This window comes from Lactuca saligna, chromosome 9, assembly GCF_052625555.1.
Source record: "Lactuca saligna cultivar CGN05327 chromosome 9, ASM5262555v1, whole genome shotgun sequence".
Lineage (NCBI taxonomy): Eukaryota > Viridiplantae > Streptophyta > Magnoliopsida > Asterales > Asteraceae > Lactuca > Lactuca saligna.
This window is the reverse complement of record NC_136425.1, coordinates 4768801-4787454: the sequence shown is the minus strand read 5'-3', so window position 1 is coordinate 4787454 and position 18654 is coordinate 4768801. Positions and strand designations below refer to the sequence as shown.

General features: G+C 40.7%; 1 pseudogene; it reads right to left on the bottom strand.

Moving 5' to 3' along the window:
• Positions 1-7626: 7626 nt before the first annotated feature.
• LOC145014887 (putative sarcosine oxidase) lies at positions 7627-17995 on the bottom strand (annotated as a pseudogene).
• Between the last annotated feature and the right edge of the window lie 659 nt (positions 17996-18654).

Here is an 18654-nt window from a genome sequence, read left to right as displayed (position 1 = left end):
AAAGGAGCTGCAAAGGATTGGTTGAAGTCACTCCCTCCCGGATCGGTTACCACATGGGCCAAGATGAAAGAAGAGTTCATAGATCATTTCTGCCCACCTTCCAAGATAGCCAAGCTAAAGAAAGCCATTGCCAACTTCGAGCAACAGCCCGGAGAATCTCTTTATGAAGCTTGGGAAAGATATAAGAGCCTACTTAGAAATTGCCCCCACCATGATCTTAATAGCCAACAAGAGGTCTCCATCTTTTATGATGGAGTTAATGTCACCACAAGGCAACTACTCGATTTACAAGGCCCGCTCACCCAAAAGCCGCCTCCGGAAATAAAGGAATTAATTGAAGAATTCTCTAAGAATTCTAGAGAATACCACAATCCGAGGAATGAAGTGAGTCGTGGAGCAGTAAACTCGGTGAACGATGGCATGGCGGCGGTAATAGCCAAACTCGATAGCCTAGACCGAAGAATGACGAAAATGGATCAAACGATCCATGCTATTAGAGTTGGATGCGAAAATTGTGGTGGCCCCCATCTTACCAAGGATTGTGATCGAGACGAGAATGGAAATAAAAAGGCTCAAGTATTCTATTCCAGTGGCGATAGATACGATGAAGACCGGAGGAAACCGAAGAAGGAATAGCACCCATACGAAGAGTATAAAAAGGCTAAGGAGGAAAAATACAAACAGAGGGAGAGGGGATATTATCAAAAGGAAGAGCCGGTGACGGAAAAGAAGGCGAATTTAGAAGATATACTTACAAGGTTCATAACCGCGTCCGAGAAAAGACATAACGATCATAATGTAGCAATGCAAGAAACCAGAAATATGTTGAGGAATCAGCAAGCTTCCATTCTCAACATTGAGAAACAGCTGGGACAGCTTGCACATCAAGTGAACGAAAGAAGACCGGACCAACTTCCGAGCAACACCGAGCCCAATCCAAGAATGGAGAACGTGAGCGCAATAACCTCCAGAAGTGAAGAAAAATGCACAGAAGCACTAAGGATCTCCATGAAGAAGGAAGACAAGGTAGAAGAATTGGAGCCAGCCAAACCCGACCCGACTCGCCGAGTCGCTCCAATGGACTCGACGAGTCCATGCGAAAATGAGAAACCCATAAATTCTTCGAAACCTTATAAGCCTCCACTGCCATACCCAACCAAAGCCATGCCTGCAAAAAAAGTTGAAGCATACAGAACCTTCATGAATCATGTTAACGCTCTACAAGTTAATATGCCATTTGTGGAAACAATACTTCAAACGCCTAAATACTTCAACTTACTTAAGGGCCTTTTTGCTGCTAGGAAGGATTTGGCTGAAGTTGCAGAAGTCTTGATGAGTGAGCTACCTAAAAGGAAGGGTGATCCCGGAAATATGGTGATTCCGTGCCAATTTGGTAATGAGATCTTCACACGAGCATTAGCTGACTCGGGGGCAAGCATCAATATGATGCCTTTGTCATTCTATAAGAAGTTGAATCTACTAGAACCAAAACCGGTGAATATGAAGATCCATTTGGCGGACAAGACAATAATCCATCCAAAAGGCGTTTGTGAAGATCTCCTCATAAAAGTTGACAAGTTTATATTCCTAGTAGATTTCGTGGTTGTTGACATGGAAGAAGACCCCGAAATTCCAATTATTTTGGGGAGATCCTTCTTAAACACCGCATGTGCCTTAATTGATATAAGTGAGTCTACATTGACATTGAGAGTGGGTGATGAGGTTGTGAAGTTTAAAGCTATTCCAGAAATCAAGCAAGAAGAGAAAAAGATTGAAGAAGTCTCAATGATCCAATTGGATGATGAGATATTAGAACAAGAGCTTGCACGTTTGATGAAAGAAGATCCAAGCAAGTTTGTGATGCACTCTGAAGAAGAAGGAGATGTTAACAGGGACTTGGAAGAATTGGAAAAGCTACTGGAAGGAGCCCACTCAGAAAAAACCCAAGAATCGATGGAATTCGTACCGACTCGCCGAGTCACTTCAATGGACTCGACGAGTCCAGTCGATTTGGGCAAACACTTGTCCGACTTAGATCTGCTTGTTACTAGTCCTTCACATACCTTGGATTTCAATAATAGACAGGATTCTTTAGAAGAACAAACAACAGAATGAGTAAAGGAAAGGAGAGTTCAATACGCCGATGTAGCATGTCTTGATACGGTCCAATTCAAGGAAGGGTTAAGCACGGGAAAGGATGCAGAGATAAAGGAAAGGAAGGAGGAAGCTGATCACCAATTCACCACTAAACCTAGAGCACGGACCATCATGGAATGTGAAGTTATTAAATTTAAAGAAAAGGATGTTCAAGAGATGGTGAAAAAGAAGGGGGTGAAGAAGAAAAACAGGAAAAGGGAAGCCCAAGCAGTTGAAGATGAGGCAATGAAAAGAAAAAGAGATGAATTAAAAAGGGCTTACAAAAAAAGATCCACGCTTACAAGACCAAGTACAAATCACAAAAAGTTAGGCATGCGTTCCCGCTCAAAGATGACAAAACGTAGATGGGAAGGAGTCTAGCTAATGACTCCTCAAAAAGAAGAGCTTGGCGGGAGGCAACCCGTTATATAGAGTTTGCTTTCTTTTACTTTTTAGTTTTCTTTTTATTTTCCCTTCGTTTTTTTTGAATCTTAATCTTCCAAATCATCGGGCATGTCTGCTTGAGAGTGTGCATAGGCTAAGTGTGGGGTGAAATGATTCATAATAAACAGAAAATTTTTGAAAATTATACAATTTTTTAAGCGACTCGCCGAGTCTGACCACGACTCGACGAGTCCACATGGATTTCAGAAAAGCATTTGACTTCGCGACCAGACTCGCTGAGTCTGACCACGACTCGACGAGTCGATCTTATTTACAGAAAAAAAAAATAATTTCGAAATTAATTTTACATTGGGTAAGTAGGATTTTAACCCTAAGAATCAGTTTCACATCTACACTCGTCGGGTGCCGTCTTTTTGCATTCTCTCTCTCAAGCATTCATCAAGTTCTTCAAGTTCTTCCAAATTTCTCAAGCATAATCCAAAAAGGTATCAAATTTCTTCCTATTTTCTGTTAAGAGCATGATTATAAGGCAATCCAAGGTAGAAATTGCATGAAAAACCCGTTTTTGAGAAGTTCTAAATTTCTAGGGTTTTGATTTCTCATGAATTAAGTTGTTTTGAATGCTTATTTTAGCCTTAATACATCAATACTAAGTGTTGAGACAAAACCCTTGAAAGAATTTATAGGTTTAATGGTCTAATTTCATGCAACCCGTCGACCGACTCGTGCAGGTTGCGCGACTCGCCGAGTCGGGCATGGACTCGACGAGTCCAGTCGAGTTACGGATACAAGCCCGTTTTTAATCATATTCTGTGTTTTCTGGGTTTTGTTTATTTGTTTTGCAGAAATCATGTTCAAAAGGGGACAAAGTTCTAGTTCCAACCAAGGGGAGTTTCCATGGTTAAACTTCCCGCAAATTGAATCCGCTTTAACAATGAGGAAATGGAAGAAGAAGCTCTCCGACATTAAGAAGAAGGAGGTGTATGTGCCAAATAGGATTGATTGGGAATGGCTGCAAAGTGTTAGATATGAGGAAGAATTAGCTCCTTACCTTTTGAAGGAGTTCCAACATGAAGGCGAGACAATGATCTGTGACTGGTGGAGCCGGGTCTTCTGTATACAAGAGCCGGTCTATTTAGAGCTTTGTTTGGAGTTTTTCTCCACGGTATCTTTTACCGGGGGAGTGGATGTGTATCACCCGGCAAGCTTTACTTTTTGTCTTGGGGGCGAGTATCGTCAATGCTCGGTGGTGGACCTTGCCTGCCGACTAGGGATCTACGATCAGCCCTTGGTGTCAACAAACATCTTTCGGGCCTTTTTGGCAAACACTCATATGGTGTTCCCCGATGGAGTTACAAGCACGGGCTGGTGGAATACCATTGGAAATAAAGTTTACATCCCAAAGTCTGCACAGGAAGGGAGCATCCGATCCCCAACTCACCGCCTCATTCACCGCCTTATTTCCTCCACCATCAACCAAAGAAAAGATAATGACAAGGTCTCCAACCTTGACGTTTTCTACTTATGGAGCATAATAACACCCGGCGTTTTCTGCAACATTCCTTGGTGTATAGCTTCATACCTTTCGGAGGGTGCGGTCAAAGATCGCAAAACCTCCCGTATCAATGGTGGAATGTTTGTCACCCGATTGGCTAACTCATTCGGGTTGATGAACCGCAGTGCATGGAACTTCATGACATTGATCCCGACACCTCCGTTCAATCCCATTCTTTTCCGACAAGGACGGATAATTGAAGACTATGGTGGTGGCCATTATGCCATCCCAAATGATGACCCCGTTGTTGGTCCCGAAGCACCGGGAAGGAGGATGAGATCACGAAGAGAACGGGATGTGGAGGACGAGCCGCCAGTGATTCCGGTCGAGAATGAAGACGTACCAATGGATTGGTACAATGTAGAGATGAGGCGGATGCAGGATCAAATGGCGAGGGGGCTGAACTTTAGCAACCAATCCCACATACGACTTTTTGACCACTTCAATATCCCACATATTGATGGTGAAAATTACCCATTCATTCCATCTTGGGATGAGAGGATTGGTGTGCGACGAAGTGGAGCCGGGGGAAGTGGAGCCGCCAATGATGATGAGGAGGATGAAGATTGAATTTTTGTGTTTTTAATCAAACAATTTTTATTTTTATTTTTGTTTTGTTTTTATTTTTATTTGGTTTGTATGATTTGTTTGAGATTTCATTGTGTTTAATGGTTGTTTGCTTTAGTTATTTTTCAGGATTGAATTATGATTGCTTGCTTAGGATGGTTTAGAGATATAGCAATTGGATGTTATCGCGAGTGAAAGCAAGTCAAGGAAGCGGAATTTTAACGTCAAAGTGTCGAGTCCGGTCCTAGGGGTATGAGCAATTGAGTCCGAATGTGAGGAAGAGTTAGAGAAGTTTTTAGAGGCTAAAACAGTTGCAAAATACCAAGATTTTTCGTTCAGTGGCCAACTCGTCGAGTGCACTAAGATGACTCGACGAGTCGCCTTGTATTTCCACAAATTCTGAGAAGGCGCGCTGGTACTCGACGAGTCCACCATATGACTCGACGAGTCGTTCACTTTTTATGCCGAAAGATTGCTGATTTGATGCTGATACTTGTACCACTTGCTCACTTATTCTTCCATATCCATTGTTGAAGATCTTACACCGATTTTCGTGTATTTGGAGCGACCCACACGAGACGAAACACCCACGACATGGATGAGATGTTACCATGTCTAAAGTTGATTGAAGTTGGAGCTTAAATGAGAGTGATCAACCTATCCACTGCTATCCCAGGGGAGTTTGTTCCAATTCCCTCTTTATTTTTATGTTTCTATGCATCATATGCAATGAGGGCATTGCATCACATAAGTGTGGGGTAGGGGGTTGGTTACATAATAGTCAATTTTTAAAAAATTTGCATACCAAAAGTATTATTTAGGATTTAATTTAGAAAATTTTGGTAAAAAGTTAGGATTCCATGTTAGAGTTGTGTTGATAATTGTATGAAGACCCAAATGTTTAGTTGAGCCTATATACGTTCTAGTGCATTTGTGGCTTCCTTATTTTAGTGAAATCATGAGACAAAAACACGACCTTGCTCAGCCTGAGGGATGCAATATGTTTAGCAGCCTAAACCTGAAATGTATCCAGGAAAGTTTTTATCATTAGCCAATAAAGGTTGAGATTGAGCGCCCCCTGCTTAAGCATGTAGGTTTTGAGTGAAATAAAAGTGAGTTACATGTTAAAAAAAAAAGAGAGAGAATTACAAGAAAAAGTTTGAAGAATTTTTGGAGCATCAAAGTTAAGTATGAAATTAGAAGATCAAAAATTCCGAAGAACTTCAAAAAGTTGAAGATACCAAAAATCAAACAACAAAGGTGGTGAATTCAAAGATATCAAAGATCAAATTATCAAGAAAGTGAAGAATTCAAAGAATTCCATAGTGGTATCGAAAAGTTGTAATTTTCTAGAATATGTATGCTTGGGTTGCTCAATTAAAAATATCTTGAGGGTAAAGAGGTTTTCTGAGGATGGATTCGGAGGGTTGCATAAAATGAGCATAGTTCGGGGTGAGTGGGCGAATGTTTATGAGGATTGTGAGTATTTGGAGTATGGGGGGTTCTTTAGGAAAAATTTTAGACACAAATGCATGCGTTGCGGTCTTGGCATAATGGTTGGGTTAGATTGGAGTTGTTATACATAATTCTAATGTGTTTAAAATTCAGTTTTGCTTGAGGGCAAGCAAAAGACAAGTGTGGGGTATTTTGATATGTGCATATTTAGTGTGTATTAAGTATAGTTTTTATTCATATATTAGCTAAATTATTGCATATTATGGAAAAAAGGTAGAAAAAGGCTTCGAGAGTGGAATGAAGAAGAAAAACACCTAGAAAAAGGCTTCTACTCGTCGAGTCGAGCCTGGACTCGACGAGTCCGGTCGAGGAATCAGAAGGATAATGATTCGGAAGTCACGATAGTTATCGCAATACGAAGAATGTGAGAGGGACTCGACGAGTCACCATATGACTCGACGAGTCGGAATGCATATTTAAAGATAAGTCCACAGATCGAGAGAGGAGAATTCTGGGAAGTTTCAGAAGTGCTTTGCTGCGAATAAGAAGCCAGAAGAACCCTAGATTTCGACCAAGGAAGCTAGAATTCAATTCCGGGAGTAATTAAGGCACAATTTCATCATTCTACTTATTCTTTTGTTTTGTCAACATGATTAAGCAACTTGAACTTGTTTATTTGCTGTTATTTACCTTAGTTATGAACTAAATTCTTTAGACTTCTGTTTGGGAATAAAAAGTTGACAATATGGTTTGATTGATTGGTAGGATTAATTCCAAGTTGGTGAATTATAGTTATTTTAGCTTGCTAAAGAACCTTGTGTATGAATAATAATTAATTTTCTGTTAATAGGAAGATAATTGATTAGCATGAACATCTATTGATTATCAACCTCATATGATATGTGACCACTATACCATATGTCTAGAATTAATGAATATGAAACTAGAATTAATAAGGAAATTGAGTAAATTCATGTGCAAGCTTGTAAGATGACCATCAAACAAGAGGTTAATAAGAATAATAAATTAATTAGCTATTGCAAGTCTAACTTAACCCGAATAATTAATCTAGTAAATATAATTAAATTAAGCAATTGGCCACTGTTTGAGTTAGTTTATTTGCTAAGGATTAGGGTAGTGAACATGAACCTAATCACTTGAATCGGTAACCAACGAAAGAATTAATCCATTGCACTATTACCTCAAAATCAACCATAAAGTTAACCGAGTTGAACTAAACAGAAGTTCCTTTCCCAATATTGAATCTAGTTAAATTGTCATTTTCTAGTCTTTAATTAGTTATAGTTAGTAAGTTTCTAGTCTTGTAAAACTAGAGAAAAACCCCTATTTTCTTAATCAACTTAGATAGAATTAGTTTGTAATTTAATTTTCCGTTCCCTGTGTTCGATACTCTGCTTATTTAGCTATACCACAATTGATAGGTTCACTGCCTTTTGTGTGTTATTTGATAATAAAGTAGGATTAAAACTAAGTGAGTTTTACACACATCATCTCAATTCTTCATAAACACCATAAGCTATATATGTTTTAGGACCCATATCTGGCTTCAAAGATTTTTCAGGCAATTTGACTGCAAGATTAAGGTAGCCATCACGTGGATGTGTGTACTCTTTAAAGGGTAAGCAACTGATGAATTCAACACCATGACGTGGCAACCGTTCTTCAAATGAATTTAATGGAGGCCAGTCTTTCAGCTTTCGGATCTGAGGCCACCCTTCAGTGTCATATATACCATCCGTATACCAAGTAAAAAACTTTTGAAGATTAACATCAACCTGCATGTCATGAGAAAAGTTGATTAGGCATGTAATATATCTCAATGTAGTATTAACTTAAAGGCAAACAACAAGTAAACCCAAATCCTATATAAATGGGGTAAGAGGGAGGTAAGATGTACACAGTCTTATTTTCACCCAAGGGTAGATAGAATGCTTTCACAGATGACCTCTGGAATATAAAATGTGAGCTCACAAGGATGAATAGAGGGGAGAAAGAAAAAAGCACATACAAAGCAATAAAGTTGAATGAAAATAACGGGACAACAATAATGAGGAAAATCACTCCCTAATATTTTTTATTATTGCATTTTGTATCTTGTCCCACACAGCATGTCCACCACACTATCCTTATTTCCACAACTTCAATCTTCCTCTCATGTTCCTTCTTAATCAGACAAAGTCAACACATTTAGCCTAACTGTTATACCTCTAGATCCCAAATTCCCTGTATGTTGAAGTGACTTAATTTTTTCAACTTTAATCGCTACAGACTAGGGTTTTTTTTCGTAATTCAACATATATTACATTTACAACTATGTACGCATATAGAAATGACGCGGCATTGAAGAACCCTAGCTAGGATAGAAAAAGAAAAAGTCATAGAAGAAGGTCTGGATGAGCATTAAATGTTGGATGATTGATTGAAGATTTAGGGTTCGGTTTACCTAGCAGCGGGGGTGGGAGGACGAGGAGACGAATTGCGGAAGAGTAATGGGCAATATCAAATGTTTTTCTATTTCTCGGACAAACTTGGGGTAGCTTTTGGAATCAATGGGCATTGATTGAAGATTTAGGGTTCGTCCCATCTTTTTCTTGAAACCTGTCATCATATCTCTTGGAAATAAGATCGACTTCCAGTGAGCCTCTAATTTATGGAATCATTTGAAGTTTTCTCAACAGAGAAACAGTATTCAACAGAAAAGGGAGAATGGGGATGAATTATCGAGAGAGAGAGAGAGAGAGAGAGAGAATACAGATGGTCGAGAATGAGCGACCATCAACTTACCTGATGGGAGGAACAACGAAGACAACTTGCATGTTGATTTGTGGAGGAGGAAAGGCTACCTATACCTTAAACGATGCCTGAATCGGACCTATATAGGGCTTCACTAGTTCATAGATGGCGACATGGATAAGTCGCAAAGCCCTTAATCTCCTTGTAAGTTTGACATAGGCATAATGTAACGATCCCTAAATCATATTATTGTCAGCGTGAGGAGTCGTAAATGGTTGGCTCTTAAACGAAGGCTTGTAAAATTGATCAGTCGTCGCAGTCTCGGTGAGGTGAAATAAGCTCGAGGTCGCCAGTGGGAAGAGTTGAGCGGAGGTCTCTGGAGGTAAGAGGTGAGCGGAAGTGAGCAGATGTAACGAACTTTAAAGAGAGCATCCTTTTGAAAAAACCCTAGATCCCTAACGATTTTGTTATAAGATGATCAGTACGCGCAATCTGAGGCTAGAGGATGCAATGATGATTGGAGGCGGCGGATGTGGGTGAGGGCCGGGGTGGAGACGAGGGAAAAGAAGGTGCGGGTTTAAAAAATTTGGGATTTCATTTTCCCTTCAAGGAGAACCGCGTTTCATAAAAAAAAATATAAAACGACATTCACAGAGGATGCACTTGTGCCCTCCGTGTTTTTTATTTTTTACATTAGACATTAATTTAAGGGCACGCAATAATGCGTGACCTAAATCCTTAAATTTTTTGAAGAGATGACACTTTTTTAATGTAACTCTCTTTTGCGTAGCATAAATCAACGAGTGTCGTGGTTTGCGCATCGTAAAAGGCTCTTTTTCTTGTAGTGTAAGGCCTCGTCTATCTTGGGCCTCGCCCATATCCTGTTACTAGTGAGTCATGGAACCCTGTCGAAGCTCCTACTGTAAGTGAGATACGGGCCCCCACCCACACTCACTCCATACCTATCTCGGGCCTCACTCATGCTCTGCTGCTAATGAGATATGGAACACCGTCCATACTCTGCTATTGGTGAGATACGGGACCTCGCCCACACTCACCTCCCTACCAGGCACATACATGCATCACACAGACAACAAGTATACTCTATCATGCAACCCAATGCTTGAGCACCCACCCGACATTGGACCTTGGTCCTGAATATCATGATAGCAAACAGTGCCTGGGGCTAACCCCCGGGTCTTCCTACTCATAACTACATGGGTCGGCATTATGGTCGTAGAACCATTCACACAAAAAGGGAAACTCACCTATATTGCTGGACTTTGCTGGTAACCCTCTGGTTGCTGTCCGACAATTCTCTGAACCGCTGCTCCACTAGCTCCCCGAGCTACCAATATCAATATATATCACTTAGATCCAAATTGAACTCTAGAAGCCAACTAAGTCCACTCTTGACAAAGTCAAAGTCTTAGTCAAAGTCAACCTTCCTGTCTGACTCTACTCGTCGAGTCAACCCGTTGACTCGTTGAGTCCTTATACTCAGAAACTCTCACAATACGCCTCAACTCGTCGAGTTCAATGATCTCCGAGTCTCATCCTATCCAACTCACTGAGTCACCACTCAACTCACCGATCTAAGTCTTAACCAGAAAAGGTTGAGGTTTTGAGATCCAACTCGTCGAGTCCAAGAACAGACTCGCCGAGTCCACGACAATCTTCAACAGACTCGCCAAGTTGTTCTTCCAACTCGTCGAGTTCCTGCCTATCTTCATACAACTCGCCGAGTCCACCCATGTGACTCGTCGAGTCGCTTCAGTTCTTAATCCATATAGTGGCTTTTCGAGCCATGCAGGGGCTCCAAACTGTAGATCCACTCTTCTAAGGTCCATACTTCACGTAAAGTTGCAAACTTTACGTGAACCCAAGGAGCTATAGGCCTAAAACACTCTAGGGCTAGGGTTTGAGACAAGCATGCTTCACCAACACACCAAAGACTGATACTTTATGGGTTTTTGGGCCAAGACAACCCTAGATCTGAAGTTCTCTTTGCTCAAAAAGGCACAATACACGAATTGGCCTTGGAAATGGACCAAAATGATAAAATCTAACTAGGAAAGGGAATCTAAATGAATAACAGCCAAGGTATGAGCTCCATACCTTCCAATGATCTGAAATAGCACACCAACTCAGAGCCCACTGCCACTTCTTGAATCACCCAAGGTTTCTTTCTTCCTTTTTGCTTCTAAGCACCCAAATGGCAAAGAAAGCTTGAGAGTACTACAAGGGAGGCTTAGGGTTTCGAGGGAAGGTAAAGGGAGTGATGGAGGCTGGGGTGAAGGCTTGAAATGATGATTAAATAGGGCACCAAGCCCGGAAATCAGGGTTTCCCAACCCAGACCTGACTCGCCGATTCAGTCCTTCTGACTCGCCGAGTTGGTCACTTATATCCCGACACGGAACCCGCTCCAACTCGTCGAGTTCACCTATGGACTCGACGAGTTGACCCCTTTGACTTAAGGTTTTCCTTTCTTTTCTTGGTCTTTCTGATTCTGAGTGTTACAAAAACCTAGTTATATTTTCTGAAAACATTCTCTAGAAAAATGAAACAGTTTTCCACAACTAAACATACCCTTCGATTTTCTATTAGAAAAAGTGTTTTTTATTAAAATTGTTTGTTGTAAAACTCTTTAGAAAGACCATTTTCATTGTGAAAGAAAACTTGATATCCATTTTATTGAACTGAAACCTAAGTTTTTTAGTATTTTAAAGTTTTCTTTTGTTGTGGATATGGTCTTTCCATATCCTCCCTCAAAACACAACAATAAAGGTGAAAACTACAGTATAATGTTTTCTTTTGTTGTGGATATTGTCTTTCCAGAGGTTTCGTAGAGTGCGGTTTTTTTATAGTTTTTTTTCTTTTCAAAACGGTATTATGATGATGACATCATTTCTTCATAGATATTGTGCCAATTTCAGAATGGCATCTCCGTAATTTGTGACAATTTAGGTGATTAGACTAATTTTTGACTATTTCTTGGAAAGTAGTTGACGAATTACACATAGTTGTCTTTTATGACTTCATACATCAATGGTTAAGTGTAGGTTCTTCACAAGACATTTGAAGTTGAGAAACTATAGGTGGATTATGGACCAAAAGTTAACAAAACTATAGGTAGCAACCCATAATTCTACTAGCATCGAAATACAAAGTCAACAAATACGTTGGGAGGCCATGTATATGTGGGTTTAAATGTGTGAAATCATGTTTACTAAACAGTAAATACCAACATCATGCTCCATGTATACAATATACGTGTTCAAAATTTTCAATCACAATTGAAATTATTGTTGAATTTCACAAAGACACTACTTTTTGTGCAGAAACTTGATAATTAAAGACTACCCACCTAAGTCGAATATGGTCTTCAAAATCTTTGAAATTCACTTTGGGATCGCCTTCAAGTCTTCCGATCTTAAAATGTTTGATGTCTTCTAAGTTGCTCTGTCGTCGCCTTCCCGCCAGTAGCCAGATCTACAAATATCCTCCCAATTAAACGAGCCATCTTGAACTCATGGTCAGAGAAACCACCAACAACCACCATATCCTCAATGAACCCTCCTCCTAAAAAATCAATAATGTAATCCTCATCTGTTGTCATGCAATACAAACAAGACTGAGTAATCACTGGCCCAACTTCCTAATCAACTTTATCACAAAACCTTAACTTGATCAATTATTTAAGGTGTCCGATAACTATTGTTGCCCCTTCTGTAGCAAGCCCCTATGTCCTCTTATCTGGATCGCATTCCTACCCATCATGAACAATAACTTTGATAAGATGAGGGAACCCCAAAGCCGGTGTTCCATATATATAAGGCTCGCCATAGCTTGCAAATGATGGAAATCCTGCTTCTATGGTGTACTCAAGTTCATGACCCTCTTTGATCTTTTCTAGTAAAATACAGTTGTTTCCACTAGCTGTATCGTAAAAATCGTGCTACCATTACTAACCTAAATCCAGTTGTTGTGTTTTGAAGTAAACTTTATAGCCGATTTCTGGTTTTGCGTCTTTCCATAATTTCTCTGATTCAATGATCAATCAGAGAATAGTAAGATTCAAGGTAAGTTGCTCGGATTGTTCGAGGTTCACCGTGAGATGATCCATGGTAGTGTAGGAAATAGAATTGCTCGATAAATAGAGTTCTTTGATATCGTTTAGCTGCTTGATATGTAGTCGAACTCCTACCACGTCGACTCCGATCACAATCACATCAAAGCGTCCCAAATTCTCCAGTTTTACTAGATTTCAACGTTCGAAAACACTAACAGAATCCTTTATTTTCTCTCCCTTTAGCGGCACATAGAACTGAACATATAAATTGAAAAATTCCACAATGAGATTTGACGTTTTAGAAAGGTCGGACACATTCTTATAGCAACCGATGAAGAATGAGACAAAGAAGAGAGAGATGAATCTTTAGTTGGTTAATGGTTACTATTGTTGCTGACGCTAATGTACACCTAGTGCGTGTAAGGTAACAAATCTATTGCACGGAAGTAACTTAGGCCATTAAAGCGTGAGTTCGCCATATTTTGAAAACAACCCTCTTATTTTATAATACCGATCCATTATGAGTTGTTTATTTTCCTACTACCCTATGGGACGCAGAAGTGTGGACACATAAACGTAATAACATTATTAATATTGACATATTAATCCCCAAAAGCTTATGAAACAATATACTTTAGTGTATTTGGGATTTTGCCACAACAGTTTTGCAAATGTTACACTTTGGGTCACTTACCACATGTGTTTTACAATTTTTCTCCATCTTATAATTTTGACTTTCCCTTTGATTATTTTGTCTACTTACTCATCATACCTAGGATGGGTAATATATTGCCACAAATCATATCTCTTTACCGTTTCATCATCTATCTTCTAGAAAATTAGTATTTTAAAGTCCAAACACACCCTCCCCTAAGACACACCAATAAAGGTGAAAGCTACAATATAAAGTTTTCTTTTGTTGTGGATATGGTCGTTCTAGCGGTTTTGTAGATTGCAGTTTTTTTATAGTTTTTTTTCTTTTCAAAACAACATTCTGATGATGACATCACTTCTTCATAGATATTGTGCCAATTTCGGAGTGGCATCTCCGTAATTTGTGGCAATTTAGGTGATTAGACTAATTTTTGACTGTTTCTTGGAAAGTAGTTGACAAATTACACATAGTTGTCTTTTATGACTTCATACATCAATGGTTAAGTGTAGGTTCTTCACAAGATAGTTGAAGTTGAGAAACTATAGGTGGGTTATAGACCAAAAGCTAACAAAACTATAGTTTGCAACCCACAACTCTAGTACCATCGAAATACAAAGTCAATAAATATGTTGGGAGGCCATGTATACGTGGGTTTAAACTTGTGAGATCCTACTTACTAAATAGTAAATACCAACACCATGCTCCAAGTATACAATATACATGTTCAAAATTTTGAATTACAACTGAAATTATTATTGAATTCATAAAGACATTACTTTTTGTGTAGGAAATTGATAATTAAAGAGTGCCAACCAAAGGCAAACCTGGTCTTCGAAATCCTTGACATTTCCTCTGGGATTGCCTTCAAATCTTCTGAGCTAAAAATAATTGATGTCTTCATCACATTGCTCCACTTCCCGCTTCCTGCTGGTGGCTAGATCCTCTAATATCCTCCCAACTAAAGGAACCATCTTGAATCCATGTCCAGACGAACCATCAGGGCAACCACCACATCCTCATTGAATCATCCTCCTAAAAAATCAATAATGTAATCTTCATCTGGTGTCATGGAATACAAACAAGATTGAGTAATCTATAACACCCCATTTGTTGCATTCAGAAATCACAAACAATTTAAACTTTTAAAAAACAACCTATTTACTAAAAAAGTGTTTACATAACCATTGTTCCCAAAAACATTATTAAAACTCAGAGACTCCAAAATTTTCTTTTTGAAAATTAATATAAAACCATAAATCATCCACACTCCGAATCTCAGTTGGAGACCTCGGAATCTCCCACTGCATCACGACCTCTATCTCAACCTTCCTTGATTCGTGTACGGATCCTCTGCTTTTAGTAGTACGAGCCCATACTACCTCCCACATCTATCCGTACTTTCCTCAAGAACTGCCTTGACTCCACCAAGTCCCTTCTACTAATACTGCTTCACACGCTACTCTCATCCTAGGCTTGTCCTAGGGTAATTACCACCCCACTCTTCGCTATCAGTTGCATAAGAAGTCCATGATATCTTCCCCTAACTAGCTCGCGAATACTATTACATATCACTCAGACTAGATAGTTCTTCGAATGAGAGATCCTACCCTACAACGGTTGGACTCAAACAAGAGCTACGAGATAGAGCTAGACCTAACCATATGAAATTATTTAGTCCTTGTAATATGTAACTTAACATATTCGTTTAGTAGTTAGTAAAAGACAACTAGAACTCCTAAAAGCACAAAGCAAGCAACATTCGAGCATTGATTGCACATAATCAAGCATATACTTCTCAGGCTATCCCTGACTAAACTGTACTATCATGCAGTTCTCATAAAGCTAATACACATATAACAGACACATAAGGCATCCTTCCAATATCCTTAGTCCTAATCTAGCATGCAGTTCTCATAAAGCTGATAATCATATCTTAAACTTGTATGGGTAATTTGGGAGTACTTACTTGAGTTCGGCTGATTGCATGCACCACCCCCTTTTCTCTTTTCAAAAAAAATTTCTCTTTTAAAATTCTTTCGCAAAAATGATTTTATTTTGAAAATTTTTCATACCATATCCTTAGTTTGAGTTCAGACACACCCGAGAGTGTGCCCGAATACCTCAAACCAAGGCTCAGATACCAACTTGAAACATCCCAAAAATACAATCCAAAAATTTTGTTTTGAAACTTAATATAAAACCATAAATCATCTATAATCACAAAGAAAATCATGTATCATGTATCTCAAAACATCATATAAGTTACTGTGACAAAACCATATGATAAAAATATTAGAGTCTCTGCATCCCAGGCTGAAACTATCATGTGTGCCATGCGATCATCCCGAGCCCTTCCCCATGTTAGTGAAAGTACATGTAACTAAAACTGAAAACTGTAAGCACGAAGCTTAGTGAGTTCCCCAAACTACCACATACCATACAAATATCATGCAACTAGGAGATACGAATCCCACCCACTCTCATGGAGATTTGGGCCCCATCCACACTATGCTATCTAGGAGATTTGGGCCCTACCCACACTCCGCTGTCTAACAGCCCTCCCCCCCCCCCCACACTCCCAAGAAACTATGAATCTCAGTTGGACACCTCTGAATGTCTCACTGCATCACGACCTCTATCTTGGCTGGATCGATCAGAATACCCTTCTGGTTGACGAGATGCCCAAGGAACTGCACCTCGCTCAACCAGAACTCACACTTGGAGAATTTTGCGAAAAGTATCTCCCTCCTCAATGTCTCCAACACCTGTCTTAGGTGCTCCTCATGCTGCTCCTGAGTCTTGGAGTAAACCAAGATATCGTCAATGAAAACTCTTACAGACCGATCCAACATCGGTCTGCACACGTGGTTCATGAGGTCCATGAACACGGCTGGAGCATTGGTGAGCCCAAACGGCATCACCACAAACTTATAATGACCATAGCGAGTCCTAAAATTTGTCTTCTGCACATCATCATCCCTGAATCGCATTTGGAAATACCCTGACCATAGATCAATCTTGGAGAACCAAGATGCTCCCTGAAGTTGGTCAAATATATCATCTATCCTTGGAAGTGGATAACGATTCTTCACTTCAGCTTCCAGTAGTCTATGCACATGCGATGTGATCCATCCTTCTTCTTCACAAACATGATCGAGACTCCCCATGGCGAACTACTCGGTCTGATAAAACCCTTGTCTAGTAGCTCTTGTAGTTGCGTAGACTACTCTTGCATCTCGAGAGGAGCCATCCGATACGGTGCTTTGGCTATCGGATTTGCACCAGGGACTAGGTCAGTCCTAAACTCAACCTGCCTCTCTGGAGGTATCCTAGGAAGATCCTCTGAGAATACGTCCGGGTACTCTTGCACTATCGGTACATTGTCTACTGCCGCCTTACCCTTATCCCGGGTATCCATAACATAGGTGATATAACCTGCGCACCCCTGCTGAAGGTAGTGCCTAGCTCTCGCTGCTGAACATAGAGTCAACCCATGTTGCGGCTTCTCACCCTGAATCACTAACTCTCCCTCCACTAGGAGTAAGAACCCTCACTAGCTGCTACTCGTAATCAATCACTTCCCTATTGGGGCTCAACCAATCCATACCCACTATAACCTTATTCCCGCGCAAAGGAATTAGAACCAGATCCACTGAAAACTGTTGATCGAATAACTGTAGCATACATCCTCTGTGAACCCTCGCAACCCTGACGGTCCTATCATCTTCTATCTCTACATCAAGTGGGCAATCTAGCTCCCTCGGAGCTCTACTAAATCGCTTGCTAAGTGCGGGCGACACAAAAGATCGGGTAGCCCCCGAATCAAATTGTACCATAGCTGATATGTCGTTTACTAAGAACGATCCTATAAACAAACACACAAACATTAGTAATAATCAAAAATAATAAAGATATAATGGAGAAGATACATACCTGTAACCACATTAGGGGCTACACGTGCTTCCTCTGCTGTCAACTAGAAGGCTCTGCCCTTCGCCGCCGGCGCCTCAGCCCAACCCTAAACTGCCGTCTGTAATCCTCAAAGTGGTAGGAGCAGGTGCCACCACCTGTCCTGTTGATGCTAGACTCTGACACTGGACTTTCTTGTGTCCCCTCTGATTGTACCGAAAGCAAATCAGATCAGATGTTGTAGTGGTGGTGGTACTAGCAGTAAAATCCCTACGAACATGTCCAGTTCGGCCGCACTTGAAGCAACCCGAACTACCCATCCTACACAGCCCCTCAATCCTCATGCCCCCTGCCGCACTTGCCACAACGGCCTCGGCCCTGCTGGCCCTTCCCTCGGGAATCTACCTTGGGATTCTTGCCCGATCCCTTCGTACCAGACACTGCCTCTGGCTTCCTCTTCCTCTCCATCTTTAAATCAATCTCCATCTCACGATCCCTCACTATCATATCCTCCAGCGTGTTGAAGCTGGACCGACTCACTGAGTATCTGATATCACTCCTCGGTATCTCATGGTATCGAACCTTTTTCATCTCCTCGTCTGCCACATATTGTGGAACAAGAAGGGCCCTCTCCCTAAACTTGGCGGTAATCTCTGCCACCGTCTCTCTCGTCTGCTCGAGATCCTGGAACTCCCTAGCAAGCTACTGCACCTCAATAACAGGTGCGAACGCGACCCTGAACCTGGTCATGAAATCACTCCAGGTCATTGCATCCAACACTGTATCATCACCAATGGCTCGTCCGACCTCCTCCGACCAATCATGTGCTCCGTCCTTCAGAAGACAGGATGCAAGTCAGACCTTATCACCCTCGGGACATTTGCTGGTGCGGAATGTGTTGGCGACATCCGCCAACCATCTGGTACTCGCAATGGGGTCCCGAGCCCCATGATAGTCGGGAGCTCCACAAGCCCTGAACTCCCTAAAAGTCACTGTGCGCGACCCCATCATGGCCGCCACCTCAATGCGGAAAGCACTCCACCTCTCCTCCAAAAGCTCAAGAATGCCCTCCTTGATTGTGCCAAAGATCACAGGATTCCGGTCTAGTATGTTGTGTTAGATTAGGTGTCTAAGCCCATAACTAT